General features: G+C 37.4%; 1 pseudogene across 1 annotated transcript; it reads right to left on the bottom strand.

The window, feature by feature from the left end:
* Window positions 1-587: 587 nt before the first annotated feature.
* On the bottom strand, window positions 588-16,979 carry LOC308655479 (pre-mRNA-splicing factor 38A-like; annotated as a pseudogene). Its single transcript has 4 exons — window positions 16,953-16,979; window positions 15,574-15,600; window positions 13,350-13,994; window positions 588-644 (listed from the first exon to the last, which is right to left on the bottom strand). The product of its transcript is annotated as a pre-mRNA-splicing factor 38A-like (transcript).
* Window positions 16,980-17,326: the final 347 nt, after the last annotated feature.

Here is a 17,326-nt window from a genome sequence, read left to right on the forward strand (position 1 = left end):
TCTTTCTCTTTTTCTATCCTTTTACTTTGTTTTCCTCCTTCTTTATAACCATTACTTGCAATGTCTTTTTCTGTGTTTTTGCTGTTCACATTTTGAACATTCTAAATTATCTTCTACCTTCATATCATATTTTCATATCTCTTAACAAATTGTATTTTTACTAGTTTTTAAAACTATTTGGTTTATAAAGCTCTGCTTCCACCATGAAGGTTATTGCAGTTTTAGTACAGTAGGTCTCATAGTTAACAGCTGCTGTTTACTTTAATGCCAGATATAGTTCACAGCTATTTAATTGATGAATTCACTATTTCTATTTTTGTGATAATTAGTGTTGTAAATGTCATAGAAGGCACTGGGTATTTATTTTAATACTGTATAATATTTGCTTTGGTTGTTATTTATTTCCCCCTTTTCTGTGAGGTGCTGTGGATCAATAAGGATACTACATGTTCACAGAGTAGAGACTCTGCCACCAAAGTAAATCTAACCAAGAGTCAGTGCATCTTCTTCCATACACAAATTAACCATGCTCAAACTTCAGCAACACTTTAATACAAAGAGAAGAGATGAAAATTCCAAAGTAATTATCATGCTTCAGGGATGGGTGGTGGGAAGGCCTCAGTCCCACTCATCATTATCCACTCCTAGAACAAAACAAGAGTTAAAAAAAGGTTATGGATAACACACCTATGGGAATGGTGTCAATCTAGATCACTGTAGGACATATTGCCAAGAGAAATCTAAAAGGCCCAGTCTCTGTTTAATGTTACTCTTTTCTTCCTACTCTTCCTCCCTGCTCTGTTCATAGTTGCTCTCATTATATCAAAGAAGACATTTGGTATTTGTTTTTTAGGGATTGGCTAGCTTCACTAAGCATAATCTGCTCTAGTGCCATCCATTTCCCTGCAAATTCTATGATTTTGTCATTTTTTATTGCTGCATAGTACTCCATTGTGTATAGATGCCACATTTTTTTTATCCATTCATCTATTGAAGGGCACCTGGGTTGGTTCCACAGTCTAGCTATTGTGAATTGTGCTCCTATGAACATCGATGTGGCAGTATCCCTGTAGCATGCTCTTTTAAGGTCTTCAGGGAATAGTCCGAGAAGGGCAATAGCAGGGTCAAATGGTGGTTCCATTCCCAGCTTTCCCAGGAATCTCCAAACTGCTTTCCAAATTGGCCGCACCAATTTGCAGTCCCACCAGCAGGTACAAGTGTACCCTTTTCCCCACATCCTCGCCAGCACTTGTTGTTGTTTGACTTCATAGTGACTGCCAATCTTACTGGAGTGAGATGGTATCTTAGGGTGGTTTTGATTTGCATTTCTCTGACTGCTAGAGATGGAGAGCATTTTTTCATGTACTTGTTGATTGATTGTATATCCTCCTCTGAGAAGTGTCTGTTCAGGTCCTTGGCCCATTTTTTGATTGGGTTATTTGTTATCCTATTGTCTAATTTTTTGAGTTCTTTGTATACTCTGGATATTAGGGCTCTATCTGAAGTGTGAGGAGTAAAAATTTGTTCCCAGGATGTAGGCTCCCTATTTACCTCTCTTATTGTTTTTCTTGCTGAGAAAAAACTTTTTAGTTTAAGTAAGTCCCATTTGTTGATTCTTGTTATTAACTTGTGCTATGGGTGTCGGGATTGCAGACGGGGAAGGAAGCGGTACAGTCCCATCCCCCACAAGGGACACTCCACTAAGGCAACCAGCGGCCACCATCTTGGAGAGCTGAAGTATCCACCGCCACTCTCCGACAGATTGCAACAACAAAACAGGAGAAACCAAGACTAGCAGGAGAAACCAGGAGACTAGAGGCAAGGCCCTCGCGACTGGGCAGCTGTAAACTGCAGGCCCGCCGGCGACAGTTCACCCACTGGGCGTAACTGGGTGGTAGGAGAACGCCCACCTGCTGGCGACTGATCACCGGCCCGCGGCCAGTGATACTGGGTGGCTGGAGACTGCCCGCCTGCCGCGACCAGGAGCTGAAACCAAACAGAGACAGTCCAGTCACACCCCCCCATTAGGGCACCCTGGCAAGGAGACTGGGGCCTGTCATAGCAGAGTAGTGTCGTCACTGGAGCTCGGACATCGGAATTCCTTCCCAGTGGAATCCTCGTTAGCAGGCATAGTTTAACAACACAAAGGAGAGACATCAGAGTAATACAGAAACAAAACAAATCATTAGAAGAGAGCAGAAACACGACAATCAAAAAGAGCTGGAAAGTAACGTGGGCAACATGAGAAAACAAGGGAAAAAAGGATTACAAACAATGCAAGACAACTCAATTCTACAGGAGGACATAGAAACATCAGAAACAGGGATAGGGAAAGAACTCAAGGCATATGTAACTCGAATGGAAAGGAATATTAGAGAAGACATGAGACAGCAAGTCCAAGAAATAAAAGTATATTTTGAAAATGAATTAAACAAACAAATTCAAATGGCAAAGAACGAGCTCTACCAGGAGATAGAGATCTTAAAAAAAAATCAAACAATAATCCTAGAATTGCAGGAAACTATAAACCAAATTAAAAACTCAAACAAGAATATTACAAATAGACTTGATCAAGTAGAAGTAAGAACATCAGATAATGAAGACAAGGTTTATCAACTTGAAAAGAATATAGTCAACACAGAAAAGATGCTTAAATCCCACAAGCAATCTATTCAAGAGATATGGGATGTCATAAAAAAACCAAATCTGAAAGTCATAGGGATAGAAGAAGGCACAGAGATTCAAACCAAAGGAATGGACAGCATATTAAATGAAATAATTCTAGAAAACTTCCCAGAGATGAAAGATGGAATGGATTGCCAAATCCTGGAAGCCTACAAGACCCCAAACATTCAAAACCATGATAGACCAACTCCAAGACTTATAATTATGAAGATAGCCAACGTACAGAACAAGGAGAGAATATTAAAAGCTACGAGAGAAAAGAGGCAGATTACATTCAGGGGTAAACCAATTAGGTTAACGACTGATTTCTCATCACAAACTTTGAAAGCGAGAAGATGCTGGAATAATGTATTTCAAACGCTGAAAAATAATGGATTCCAACCAAGAATACTATATCCAGCAAAACTGAGCTTCAAATTTGACAATGAAATTAAAATCTTTCACGATAAACAAAAGCTAAAAGAATTTGCAGCAAGAAAACCAGCTCTGCAAAGCATTTTGAACAAAACACTACAAGAAGAGGAATTGAAAAATAGTGCCCAAAACTAACAGCAGGAGGTATCTCAGTAAAGGGGGAGGAAAATAACCAAAAAGCAAAACTAGCCAAACTAAAATAAATAAATAAAGAAGCATAACTGGAAGTACAAATCATATCTCAATTGTAACCTTAAATGTTAATGGCCTAAACTCACCAATCAAGAGACATAGGCTAGTAACCTGGATCAAAAAAACAAATCCAACAATATGCTGCCTTCAGGAGACTCATATGATAGGAACAGACATACACAGGCTGAAGGTAAAAGGTTGGGAAAAATCATATCACTCACATGGCCCTCGGAAGCAAGCAGGAGTGGCCATACTCATATAGAATAAAATCAACTTCAAACCTAAGTTAATCAAGAAGGATAAAGAAGGTAACTATATACTGTTAAAAGGAACCATCCACCAACAAGACATAACAATCATCAATTTGTATGCACCAAACAATGGAGCTGCAATGTTCATAAAACAAACTCTCCTCAAGTTCAAGAGTCAAATAGACCACAACACAATAATTATGGGTGACTTCAACACACCGCTCTCGCCATTAGACAGATCTTCTAGACAAAAGCTGAATAAAGAAACTATAGAACTCAACAGCACAATCAATAACCTAGACTTAACCGACATATATAAAATATATCAACCATCATCAAGTGTATACACGTTCTTCTCAGCAGCACATGGATCCTACTCAAAGATAGACCATATATTATGCCATAAGGCAACCCTTAGTAAATATAAAGGCGTGGAGATAATACCATGCACCATATCTGATCATAATGGGATGAAATTGGAAATCAATGATAAAAGAAGGAAGGAAAAATCCTACATCACATGGAAAATGAACAATATGTTATTGAATGATCAATGGGTTATAGAAGACATAAAGGAGGAGATGAAAAAATTCTTAGAATCAAATGATAACACAGACACAACATACTGGAATCTATGGGACACAATGAAAGCAGTTTTAAGAGGGAAATTCATTTCTTGGAGTTCTTACCTCAAAAAAAGAAAAAACCAACAAATAAATGAACTCACGCAACACCTCAAAAACCTAGAAAAGTAAGAGCAAAACAACAGCAAATGTAGTAGAAGACAAGAAATAATTAAAATTAGAGCAGAAATCAATGAAATTGAAACAAAAGAAACCATTGAAAAATTGATAAAACTAAAAGTTGGTTATTTGAAAAAATAAATAAGATAGACAAGCCCTTAGCCATGCTAACGAAAAGAAGAAGAGAGAGAACTCAAATTACTAACATACGGAATGAAAAAGGCAATATCACAACAGACACTACAGAAATACAGAAGATAATTAGAAAGTATTTTGAAACCCTATATTCCAATAAAATAGAAGATAATGAAGATATCGATAAATTTCTTAAGGCATATGATTTGCCCAGATTGAGACAGGAAGACACACACAATTTAAACAGACCAATAACAAAAGAAGTAATAGAAGAAGCCATCAAAAGACTACCAACCAAGAAAAGCCCTGGACCGGATGGGTATACAGCGGAGTTCTACAAAACCTTCAAAGAAGAATTAATACCAATACTTTTCAAGCTATTTCAAGAAATAGAAAAAGAAGGAGCTCTTCCACATTCATTCTATGAGGCCAACATCACTTTGATCCCCAAACCAGACAAAGATACTTCAAAGAAAGAAAACTACAGACCAATATCTCTAATGAACTTGGATGCAAAAATTCTCAATAAAATTCTGGCGAATCGAATACAAAAACATATCAGAAAACTTGTGCACCATGATCAAATAGGATTCATTCCTGGGATGCAAGGATGGTTCAATATACGGAAATCAATAAATGCTATTCACCACATCAATAGACTTAAAGACAAGAACCACATGATCATCTCGATGGATGCAGAAAAAGCATTTGACAAAGTACAGCATCCCTTTATGTTCAAAACACTAGAAAAACTAGGGATAACAGGAACTTACCTCAACATTGTAAAAGCTATATTTGCTAATCCTCAGGCTAGCATCATCCTAAACGGAGAAAAACTGAAGGCATTCCCTCTAAAATCTGGAACAAGACAGGGATGCCCTCTATCACCACTTCTATTCAATTTAGTTCTCGAAGTACTAGCCAGAGCAATTAGACAGACAAAAGAAACTAAAGGCATAAAAATAGGAAAAGAAGAAATTAAACTATCGCTATTTGCGGATGACATGATAATATACTTAACAGACCCAAAAGAGTCTACAAAGAAGCTGCTAGAGTTAATAAATGAATTCAGCAAAGTGGCAGGTTATAAAATCAACACGCATAAATCAAAGGCATTCCTGTATATCAGCAACAAAACCTCTGAAATGGAAATAAGGAAAACCACTCCATTCACAATATCCTCAAAGAAAATAAGATTCTTGGGAATCAACCTAACAAAAGAGGTGAAAGATTTATACAATGAAAACTACAGAACCCTAAAGAGAGAGATAGAAGAAGATCTCAGAAGATGGAAAAATGTACCCTGTTCATGGATAGGCAGAACTAACATCATCAAAATGGCGATATTACTCAAAGTTCTCTACAGGTTTAATGCGATGCCAATCAAAATCCCAACGGCATTTCTTGTAGAAATAGACAAAGCAATCATGAAATTCATATGGAAAAACAAAAGACCCAGAATAGCAAAAGCAATTCTAAGCAGGAAGTGTGAATCAGGCGGTATAGCGATACCAGAGGTCAAACTGTACTACAAAGCAATAGTAACAAAAACAGCATGGTACTGGTACCAAAACAGGCAGGTGGACCAATGGTACAGAATAGAAGACACAGAGACTAATCCACAAAGTTACAACTATCTTATATTTGATAAAGGGGCTAAAAGCATGCAATGGAGGAAGGATAGCATCTTCAACAAATGGTGCTGGGAAAATTGGAAATCCATATGCAACAAAATGAAATTGAATCCCTTTCTCTTGCCATCCACAAAAATTAACTCAAAAGGGATCAGGGAGCTAGATATCAAATCAGAGACACTGCGTCTGATAGAAGAAAAAGTTGGCTCCGATCTACATATTGTGGGGTCGGGCTCCAAATTCCTTAATAGGACACCCATAGCCAGCCCAAGAGTTAACAACAAGAATAAACAAATGGGACTTACTTAAACTAAAAAGTTTTTTCTAAGCAAGAGAAACAATAAAAGAGGTAAATAGAGAGCCTACATCCTGGGAACAAATTTTTACCCCCCACACCTCCGATAGAGCCCTAATATCCAGAATGTACAAAGACCTCAAAAAATTAAACAATAAGATAACAAATAACCCAATTAACAAATGGGCCAAGGACCTGAACAGACACTTCTCAGAGGAGGACATACAATCAATCAACAAGTACATGAAAAAATGCTCACCATCTCTAGCAATCAGAGAAATTCAAATCAAAACCACCCTAAGATACCATCTCACTCCAGTAAGATTGGCAGCCACTATGAAGTCAAACAACAACAAGTTCTGGCGAGGATGTGGGGAAATGGGTACACTTGTACACTGCTGGTGGGGCTGCAAAATGGTGAGACCAATTTGGAAAGCAGTATGGAGATTCCTGGGAAAGCTGGGAATGGATCCACCATTTGACCCAGCTATCGCACTTCTCGGACTATTCCCTGAGGACCTTAAAAAAGCGCTCTATAGGGATACGGCTGCATCAATGATTATAGCGGCACAATTCACAATAGCTAGACTGTGGAACTAATCTAGATGCCCCTCAATAGATGAATGGATAAAAAAAATGTGGCATCTATACACAATGAAGTATTATGCAGCACTAAGAAATGACAAAATCATAGAATTTGCAGGGAAATGGATGGCATTAGAGCAGATTATGCTAAGCGAAGCTAGCCAAGCCCTAAAAAACAAATGCCAAATGTCTGCTTTGATATAAAGAGAACAACTAAGAACAGAACAGGTAGGAAGAGCATGAGGAAAAGACTACAGTAAACAAAGACAAATAGGGGGAGAGAAACGGAGAGAGAAGGGAAAGCACATGGAAATAGTAGGAGACCTTCAATGATACATAAAATTATAAGAGGTTATGAGGGGCAAGGGGGAGGGAAAAAAAGAGAGAGAATTGAACAACAGCAGGGGAGGTAGAGAGGGAAGATGGGAGGGGAGGGGAGGGGAGGGGGGATAGTAGGGGATAGGAAAGGTAGCAGAATACAACAGTCACTAATATGGCATTATGTAAAAATTATCTAAAAATGTGAATATGGAACAGATGTGATTCTGCAATCTGTATTTGGGGTGAAAATGGGAGTTCAAAACACAATTTGAGTCAAATGTATGAAAGATGATATATCATGAGCTATGTAATGCTTTAAATTATCAATAAAAAAAAGAAAAAAAACTAATAAATGCAGTCTTAGAGTTTGATTAACTTCTCTTCCAGTAGGTGGCGCTGTGCCCACCAGGTCAAGTTTCTCCTGTCAATATGCGGGAACCAATCACTGTGTAGCAGCTCCTCCCAGACTGGGCAAGTCTCCAATCCTGAGTGTCTAGGGCCTCCTCTTGTGTCTAGTCACTTCCCACTTTTCCTCTAGCCAGGCCCCTCTCACGGGTGCCGCTCATCACAATACTGGCTACACGCCAGGTCTGCTCCTCCCAGGAGCCCTGTTTTCATGAATGACTTGGCACACTCTCCCAGTTTGCCATTCCCTCAGACCCTAAGTTTGTAGAGCTTGGGGCTGAGAATCCTCAGCGAATTTTACTTGCCCTCCGGTAGCCACGTCCCCGGTAGCTTGTGCAAGAGACCTCAGCAGTCAGCCCTGGTGGGAGTGGTAGTCCCACGCCGCGGGTCCCGCACCACCTCTGATTCCCTCGGGCTGGCTGTAGCACTCACAGGAGAGCTGGGAGGGGCCCTTAAGGTTTCCCCGATGTGTGGTGAGGGAAGGCTAGGGGATTACACACCTGTAGCCACAGGTTTCAATGAAGTTATCTCCTCCGCCGCAGTCTGATGACGTCAGTTCTCTGCCATAGTGGTGTCTCATGCAAATGGCGACAGTTCGTTTCCCTTTGCCGGGCGACCAATGCAACGGGTGGGTCCTTACTGTCTCTCCCAAGCCCCGTTTCAAACCTGTGGCCACTACTTATGAAGGCTCGGTAGGCATTTACCTCCGTAGGATGAGAAGGGCTGACCAGTTGTTTCAGCCGGATGGATTAATGCTGAGTCACAGCTGCTTGTCTGCGGGAAGCAGGTGAACGGGAGCTTGAATTCAGCCGATCAGGGCTCAGTGTGTGTTCTCGGATCACTTAGATTTTAAATTGTCACTCATCTTATCAGCTGTTTCATTTAACTCGGCAGCTCACTCCCGCGGTGAAGAGTCTGCTCTATGGTGCTCCGCCACAATTATTTCTGATTTCTCAGCTTAATCTCTAAAATCCAGGAGAGCTTATAATGATGTGTTACAACCCCTAAAAGAAAATAAATGTCAACCAAGAGGGTTATGTACAGCAAAGCTATTCTTCAGAATTAAAGAAAAAACAAAACAAAACAAAAAACCTTCCAAGATCAAGCAGAAACTAATAGAATTTATGACCACTAAGCCAGCATTACAGAAAATGCTTAAAGAAATACTTCATTCAGAAGAAATAAAAAACAAACCATAGAGCTCACAAAAGGACAAATATCATTTGAAGAGTTGCTGAGGAAATGAGAAATGGGACTATATTAAACATTAGAAATAAGTCAAAATGACAAGAATTAATAAACATCTCTCTGTAATAATATTAAATTTCCACTTAAATGACATAGACTGGAAGAATGGATTAAAAAAACAAGAACCAATTATATGTTGTATGTTTGCAAGAGACTCACCTTATAGGCAGAGACAACTACAGGCTGAGAGTGAAAAGAATAGAAATTGATATACCATGGGAATGGAGCCTAAAAACAAGGAAGAGTAGCTACTCTCATATCTGACAAAACAGGCTTCAAACCAAAAAATATTTAAAAAAGACAAAGAAGGTCACTTCATACTGGTAAAGGGAATAGTCCAACATGAGGATATAATAATAATAAATATTTATAACGCAAATGTTGGTGCACCTAATTACACAAAAGAGACACTACTCAGAGTCTCAAATAAACCCTAGTACAATAATACTGGGTGATTTCAGCATACTTCTCTGACCCACAGATATGTCATTCAAATATAAACTTGATAAAGATTCCTTGGATATGAAAAATATTATAAATCAAATGGATTTAAAGACTTCTTTAGAATATTGCATCTAACAACAGCCAAATACACTTTCTTTTCAGTGCCTCATGGAACCTTCTCCAAAATATAGCAAAAACAAAATAATTGATATAATTCCTTGCATCTTATTAGAACACAATGGTATCCAGAAACTATATAAATGCATGCATGGAGTTTGAACAATACACTTTTAATAAGTGGTAGAAGAAATCAAAGGAAAAAATTTAAAAATTTTAGAATCAAACAAGTATGGTGGTACAACATACCAGGCAGTTGTAAGAGGATAACTTATAGCTATGAGTGTCTACATAAGAAAATCAGAAAAATTCCAAAATAATGATGCAAGGCCTGTCATAAAGAAGAACAAACCAATTGCAAAACCAATAGAAGGAAGGAAATAATTAAGATCAGAGCTGAAATCAGTGAAAATGAGAATTAAAAAAGCAATAAAAAGGGATCAACAAAATGAAGAGTAGTTTTTTGAAAAGATAAATAAGATTGATAAGACTTTAGCCAAACTAAAGATAATTAGGGATTATTTAAAAAATTTTTACTCTAATAAATTGGAAGAAATGAATATATTTCTAGACACATGTGACCTGACAAAATTGAATCAAGGGGACATAGAAAACCTAAACCGACCAATAACCAGCAGTGAGATAGACACAGTACTAAAACGCTTTCCAACAAAGAAAAACTCAGTACTAGATGGATTCTCAGCTGAATTCTACCAGACTTTTAAAAAAGAACTAATGTGAATGATTCTCAAATTATTCTATGAAATGAAAAGGACAGAGCACTTCTAAATTCATTCTATGAAGTTAGTATCACACAGTATCAGTATCATACCAAAACCAGATAAGAATACATTAAGGAAGGAAAACTAGACCAGTATCCCTGGTGAACTCACATGCAAATATCCTTAATAAAATATTAACAAATCCTATCCAACAGCATATTAAAAATATTGTACATAATGACCAACTTGGCTTTATCCTAGGGATGCTAGGATGTTTTAACACACAAATATCAATAAATGTAATTCACCACATAAATAGAATTAAAATCCCTTAGTCATCTCAATAGACACAGAAAAAGCCTTTGACAAAATTCAGCACTCATTCAGGATAAGAAAACTGAAGGGATAGAAGGAACACTAGGGATAGATGAGACCTACCTCAACATCTTAAAAGCTATATATGACAAACCCAAAGCCAACACCATAATGAACAAGGAAAAGCTGAAAGTATTTACTTTAAAATCTGGAATAAGATAAGGATGTCCATTCTCACCATTCTTATTCAATATAGTACTAGAAATTCTAGCCAGAGCAATTGGACAATAGAAAGAAATAAAAGGAATAAAAATAGAGAAAGAAATCAAATGATCACTGTTCTCAGACAATATGATCCTATACTCAGAATATCCAAAAATCTCCATTCTAAGAGTGCTAGATCTAATGAATAAATTCAGCAAAATAGCAGATTACAAAATCAACATACAAAAATGAATTGCTCTTCTACACACCAATATCAAATCTGCTAAGAAATCAGGAAAGCAATCCCATTCACAATACCTCAAAAACAAAACAAAACAACACAATCTAGGAATGAATTTAATCAAAGAGGTGAATGAACTCATAATGGAAACTATAGAGCATTGAAGAAAGAAATTAAACAAGAAATAAAAGATGGGTTGTAAATTTATTTAAGGGTTATAGAAATATTCACATTTTCTATTTCTCCAGTTGTTGTTGATAAGGATTTTTTCTTAGAGATTTATATATTTCAACTGGTAATCAGATTTACAAATAGTTGCTTATCATTTCCTCTTAGTGTCTTTATATTTCCTATCTCAGGTCTGAAATCAATTGTATTTCAGGGGAACTCAGTTTTCTCTTGTGAGGTATAGCATTGAGTCCATAATTGGGGTGCAAGCATGTTTATTACTTCTAACATATTAATGCCTTTAGGTAATTTCAAAAACCCAGCTAGGAAAAACATGTTCTTGAAAATACAACAAAAAAAACCCACAAATTCAAATTGATATTTCCAGTTCTAATTTACTACTCAGTGGTTTTCTTCTTTGAATTTTTAAACTTTATTTTTTCAAATCTCCATTTTGAGAATTTTGATTCCAAACACTATTAAGTTCTTATTTACTTATCCTACAAAATATATCAATAAATTTCAAAGTAATAATAACACTATTATTATAATATTATTATCAATACTATTGAATGAATGAGGTTTAAGATATCTTGTATTCTTATGTGTCTTTAGGCTATATTCCACTAAATAATTACAATCAAAATTCAATATATTCTAGTCACCTGAAAGAATACTTCTCTTTCTACTGTATAACTAACTTGATATACAATTGAGATAATTTTTTTTAGTTTGTGCTAAATTTATAGGGATTGCTTGTCAACTTATATATTTTAGAGTACATAAAACAATTGATTATAAAATGAAACCATGCAATAATATATGTTGAGATAAATCTTGTTTCCAACAATGTTCCCTTTTTCTTTCTAATAACAAACTGATTTTTAAAAGTAATTACCCTTTCTTTTTGCAAACTTAAGCAAAATACATAGGTGCATGCATATGTGTGTGTATAGTGGTTTATGTAATTTGTGGTTTTATTCCTTGTAAAAATAATTTAGTGTGTTTATTGAGGAAGAAAAAAGCATTATATAAAAGCACAAAGTATAAAAATGACTCAAAGTCCGTCAACCAGAAATAAGTACTGTTAGTATCTTGTAAACTTTATTCGTTCTAGGTATCTCTTTCAAGCACAGAGACATATGTACACAAATAGTTTTACAAAAGCACACTCATAGATTATATTTAACAAATACAGCAATTAAATTTCACCTGAATTCAATAGAATGAAAACTAATATGAAACTGAAAAAATGCTCAACTTAAATCCCTCCCATAAGAATTTAATTCTAAAAGATTCCTCTTAAAATTAAGAACAATTATGGAAAACACTGAAGAAGCTGGTGTTTTCTCTAGCTTAGTGTTTTAATCAGAGACTATATGGGAGTGCTGTCTGATAGATCAAACCAGCAAACTTGAGTTTCTTTACTTCTGTTTATTATTTCTACATAAGACCATGTTCATATTAAATTTGGACCTCATAATCATTTCCTATAATTTTGTTTAAAGTTTCAAAAATGTTTATTACTATTTCTTTTATTGCCCTTTTTTTCTCTTCTTGTTTGATTCAATTTTGTTATCAGGAAGTTCCCTCCCCCTGCTCCCCACAAGGTTCATCACTATATACTTTTATTACATACTTAAGAGTGTTGATTCCCTTTATATATTTTTGGGGGTGTAGATATTGAGGATTGAACCTAGGTGTGCTCTACCGCTGAGCTATATCCCTAGTCCTATCTTTTACTTTAAAGAATTTTTTTCTTTTTTTTGAGATAGGCTCTGAGTTGCTTAGGTTTGCCTCAAATTTGCAATTTTACCTAAGCTTCCCAAGTATAGGAATGTGCCACAACACCCAGTTTATTGACTTTCAGTTTAAGCAAATTTGGGCAAAATACAAAATTCTTGACACAATATTTTTCTCAGACTTTGGAGTCTTTTGCTTTACTGCCTTCCATAAGTTTGTTACATGAGCTGAGACCATCTTCCTTTATCCCTGTTATGATTTGATTTCTCTGCTTGAATTCCAACATAATTTGTTATCAGGTTATTTAAGGATGGTGGGTTTCCTTTTGTGTGTTTTTAGTGTTATTTCTATAGCTCTCTTTTCTAGTTTTTATTTCCTTAGGTCTATTTTCTCTATGTCTTATTTTATTTTATTTTATTTTATTGAGATAGGATCTTGCTGTTGCCCTGGCTGGCCTCAAGCTCCTGGGCTCAAGTGATTCTCTTGCCAATTTCTCATCTTCTTCTTTCTCCTCCTCACTGGACTCCACATCATCCATGTCTTCTAGAACACTAACTCAAGGCTCCAGTTGCTCAGCTTTCTCTAGCACATAGTGTTTCTGCAGCCGGGCAGAATGATATCACAGACCCTCTCACTGTGCAATAGTTCATGATAAACTCGTTTTCATGTATCAATTCAAACTCCCCATTTCTCTTCTGGCTCTTGATTTTTCGATAGTCATTGTATAAAGGCTCCAAGTACTTGTAGCAATCAATTGTGGTACCTGTCGGTCTGATGTAAAGTGCCTCCCATATGCAGACATATTTGGAGTTGTCATTTTTTATAAATTCTACAATGATGTCCTTCTCAGGTTGAATTTGACGCATCTTCAAGGCTAAATACAAAAAGGGGGTTGGTTTTATGTTTCCACCATAGACGCCACCCACAAACCTTAACCCCATGGTTTTATCCACTACAAGTTCAGCAGTAAGTCCAAAAAACTCTCCTTACATGTGTTAGATTCATAGATTCATGTCTGAATGATCTTCTCAACTAAATATTGAGGGTTGGTGCCATGAATGTTATGCGCGTGTAATTTGTGTTTTAAGAAAATGCCCCAAATCACAAAACACAGTACGTTTGTGCTGAGCCACTTCTCAAATGAAATTATTTATTGGTTACCACACTGTTAGTTCAACTCTGCTCCAGCTCCCTTAATCAATTTGAAGGTATTGATATTTGAATTTAGGTGTTCATACCCTTGACCAGACTTTTGCCTCTAAGCTGAATTTTAATTGGCAAAAACCTTCCTCAATGTTATATTTTATTCTTTGGAGTTGGGAAGTGATTGCCTTCTACTTGAATTTTGGATTCTGTTCTCTTTTCCTCTTTTCTGGAAGCTAACTAAATCTCTCAACTCATATTATTCCTATAGCTCCTTGTTGAAAGCAGCCAATTGTAATCAAAACATGTAAGAAAACATTTGGGTCTCTGAACTCTTTCTTGAGGCTTATAAATTTACTAGACAGACGATCTGCCTTCCAGGTTACTATAGTGACAGTTTTACCAAATGCTTCCTACTGTGTAAAATGGATTGGCATTTAATGTCTAATTACAGTTTCCCTGCTGCTGTCCACGGCAACATTGTTATGCATTGAAGGTTTTGGTTATAGTAGAATCCCATTTCTGACACTGAAGCCAAGCCTTTGTCCCAGAGCTGCAGAATAGAGGCCTAGGTGGGCTGGAGTGCAGGTAGCAAGCAGAGCCTGCCATGCCAGCACAGGCCTGAGTCATGGTGAGTCAGGGCAGAGACAAGTCAGGGCATTTTTTTTTTGTCACCCTATGGCAGCCCAGCAGGGGTCTGTTACAGACCCCTGCTTGACAGCACCACAGCTCTGAACCCCTGAACATCCACAGTTCGCTGACTTCAACCTCCTGGGAAGCTGGGATTGCAGGCAAGTAACCAGAAAACAGAAGTGGGGCAGGCCTGAATGGAAATTCAGACTCAAGAGTTAACCAACAGTGTTAGTACTTTTCCAAACCCTGCTTAGCATAAATTTGACCTGAATGCTATATAAACCCCTAGTCTCAAGCAGCCACATGCTATTGGGTCACCTCTTCCCCTGTTAGAGTTCTGTGGCTGTTCTTCACACTTGAGTAAATCCTACTCCTTTCACTCTTGCCTTCCATTGTCCTGTGAATTTCATTCTTTGGACCTTCGAGAAAAGAATCCAGAAAGAAGTTGGAAGTGAGCTGCTGAAGGTTACTGCAGCACTGAAGGGCATAGCCCACCATTCAGAGCTGTGATGCTAACAACTGAAACATGCCACTCAACAGTAGTGCTGAAGAATCTGACTTTGCAGGCTGTAATCCTTGGAGTGGATGTCAGTAGGCATCCCCTGCTGTCATAAGCTACTAACACTAGAACAGACTCTCTGGGCTGCAGAGGTCTGCACCTTCACAGACCCCACCCACCAGCAGAAGTGGAGAATTGAGTTTTGTTTCAAACTCTTCTTTCAATACCAAATTTTGAACCTGTAGAGGTAAGCATCATTGTGCTATAGGACAAATGACTTCAAAATTTCAGCGGCTTACCACCCCAATTGAACCAATCCAGGTTCAATTCAGGTCAGCAGAGGCCCTGCTCACTCTTATTCCTTGACTACTTTCCATGATCATAACAATGAGGAGAAGGGTGACTGTTCTGGTCATGTACCCAATGGCCCACGTACCTCTTCTTCTTCCTTCAACTCCTTGTTCTATAATGAAGAAAGCTGACACCTAAGGATCGTATTTTACAGATTCCCACATCCACTGATTCCTTGTGGGTTTGCCAATAGGAGGTACTGATGGGAAATGAGGGCAAATTTCTGCAATTTGGAAGCAAAGACATCCATAATCTTGTTGATTCTCTTATCCCTGGGTGCAGGAGTTGCACCATGACTTGAACTCTTTGAGGAGTTCTCCTAGGTTCAGTAGTTCTCTTCAGCTGTGCTTCCCAGGGTTTCTACTTGGGTAGGGTCTTCTTTTGGGGATGGATAGCTTGCCAGCATTTGTTTGTTGCCTGCTTGGATTTCTGAATGAGTTTGGAGAGCTTCAATAAATTCATTCTGCTGCCATCATTCTTTTTCAGGAAGTCCCTGGGCCTCTTTACATAGTCTGTCTGAGAGCTTGGACCACTGAGTTAGTGTGAATTTAGCCTATGAACCCCATGGAATCCCTCTGGGTTTTCCCCTTGTACCTACCATCAAATGGGGGCAGACTTTCTTCTTCCAGAAAGGGACATTTATTTTTCATTACTTTTACTCTGAGGGTAGTCTTATGAGATACCAGTTTTATGCAGGAGTCTCCCATCTGGTTCCCTACCTTGGAAAGTACCTGGGAATATCTTTACTGCCTGTTTATTATTCAGTTTCACTAGATGTATCTCTAGGGTGCACCATGAACCCTTACTGCAGGGTTTGGTATTTGCTTACCACACAGATTCCTGCTTGCATTTCATTTTTTTTAACTTTATAGATTCCTTTCTACCAGCTCAGTGATGAATTTAAACTATATTTAAAACCCTATTTTATTCGGCATTATTGTTGATTCAATTGAAAGAGTTGTTTAGGGCAACAAATCTGTCTGTAATATCTAAAGGAAACTCACTTCTTGTGGGCTCTGTTTACTTTTCTCCTGGTTATCTCTTTTCATATTTTCTGCTACTATCAAATTCTTCCTCTCTGAACATTCATGGATATTCCCTTCTCTTTGTCTTGGTCAATCTGAAGAGAACTGTTTCTTTTCCTGATTTCTTTGAACTATGTTGTAGACTTTTAATGATGAAGTGATGGTTGATGTCAGGTTTGTGTGACATTGTGGCAGAGCCCAGAAAGAAATTTAGGACAAGGCATTAGCTATGCCTGTTCCTGAAGATCAAGAGCCTTGACTACAAGTTGGAATTTCTCCAAGTATTTTCTCCATGTATCTTCTACACCTCCTGCCAATCTACCTGTTTTCTTTCTCTACATCTTTTATCTCCTCTCCCAGTTTATATCTTCTTCTCAGATTCCTTCTTCCCCTTCTATAAAAACTCATTTGTTATGAAAAGCAATTTAGTCATCTTTACGTCACTCCTGGCATTTTCTGAACCCATCTTATATTTTTCTGCAAGTAAAAGCCTGTCTAGATGTTATAAATGAAAGATCATTCTCTTTTAGAAGGATTCTGCGGCCTAATTTTTCAAACCAATATCTTTCCCCTCCTTTCTCTCCTCTCCCGCATGATCTTTAGTGATCAGAAATGGGAACATGAAGGAAGAGAGGAAAGAAAAATCTTTGGTGATTGTACTGAGACTAAGCTTTATTGAAAGGAATTGGGAACATCAAGTGTTTTGAAACTTATCTTTCTTTAAAAAATTTTAAATTAACAAATAAAAATTGTATGTTTTATGGTATGCAATGTAAGTTCAAAAAGTTGTTTTCTTCGTAGAAAAATTTTCAA

Source organism: Spermophilus citellus (assembly GCF_964194105.1).
Source record: "Spermophilus citellus genome assembly, chromosome: 9".
NCBI classification, from domain to species: domain Eukaryota; kingdom Metazoa; phylum Chordata; class Mammalia; order Rodentia; family Sciuridae; genus Spermophilus; species Spermophilus citellus.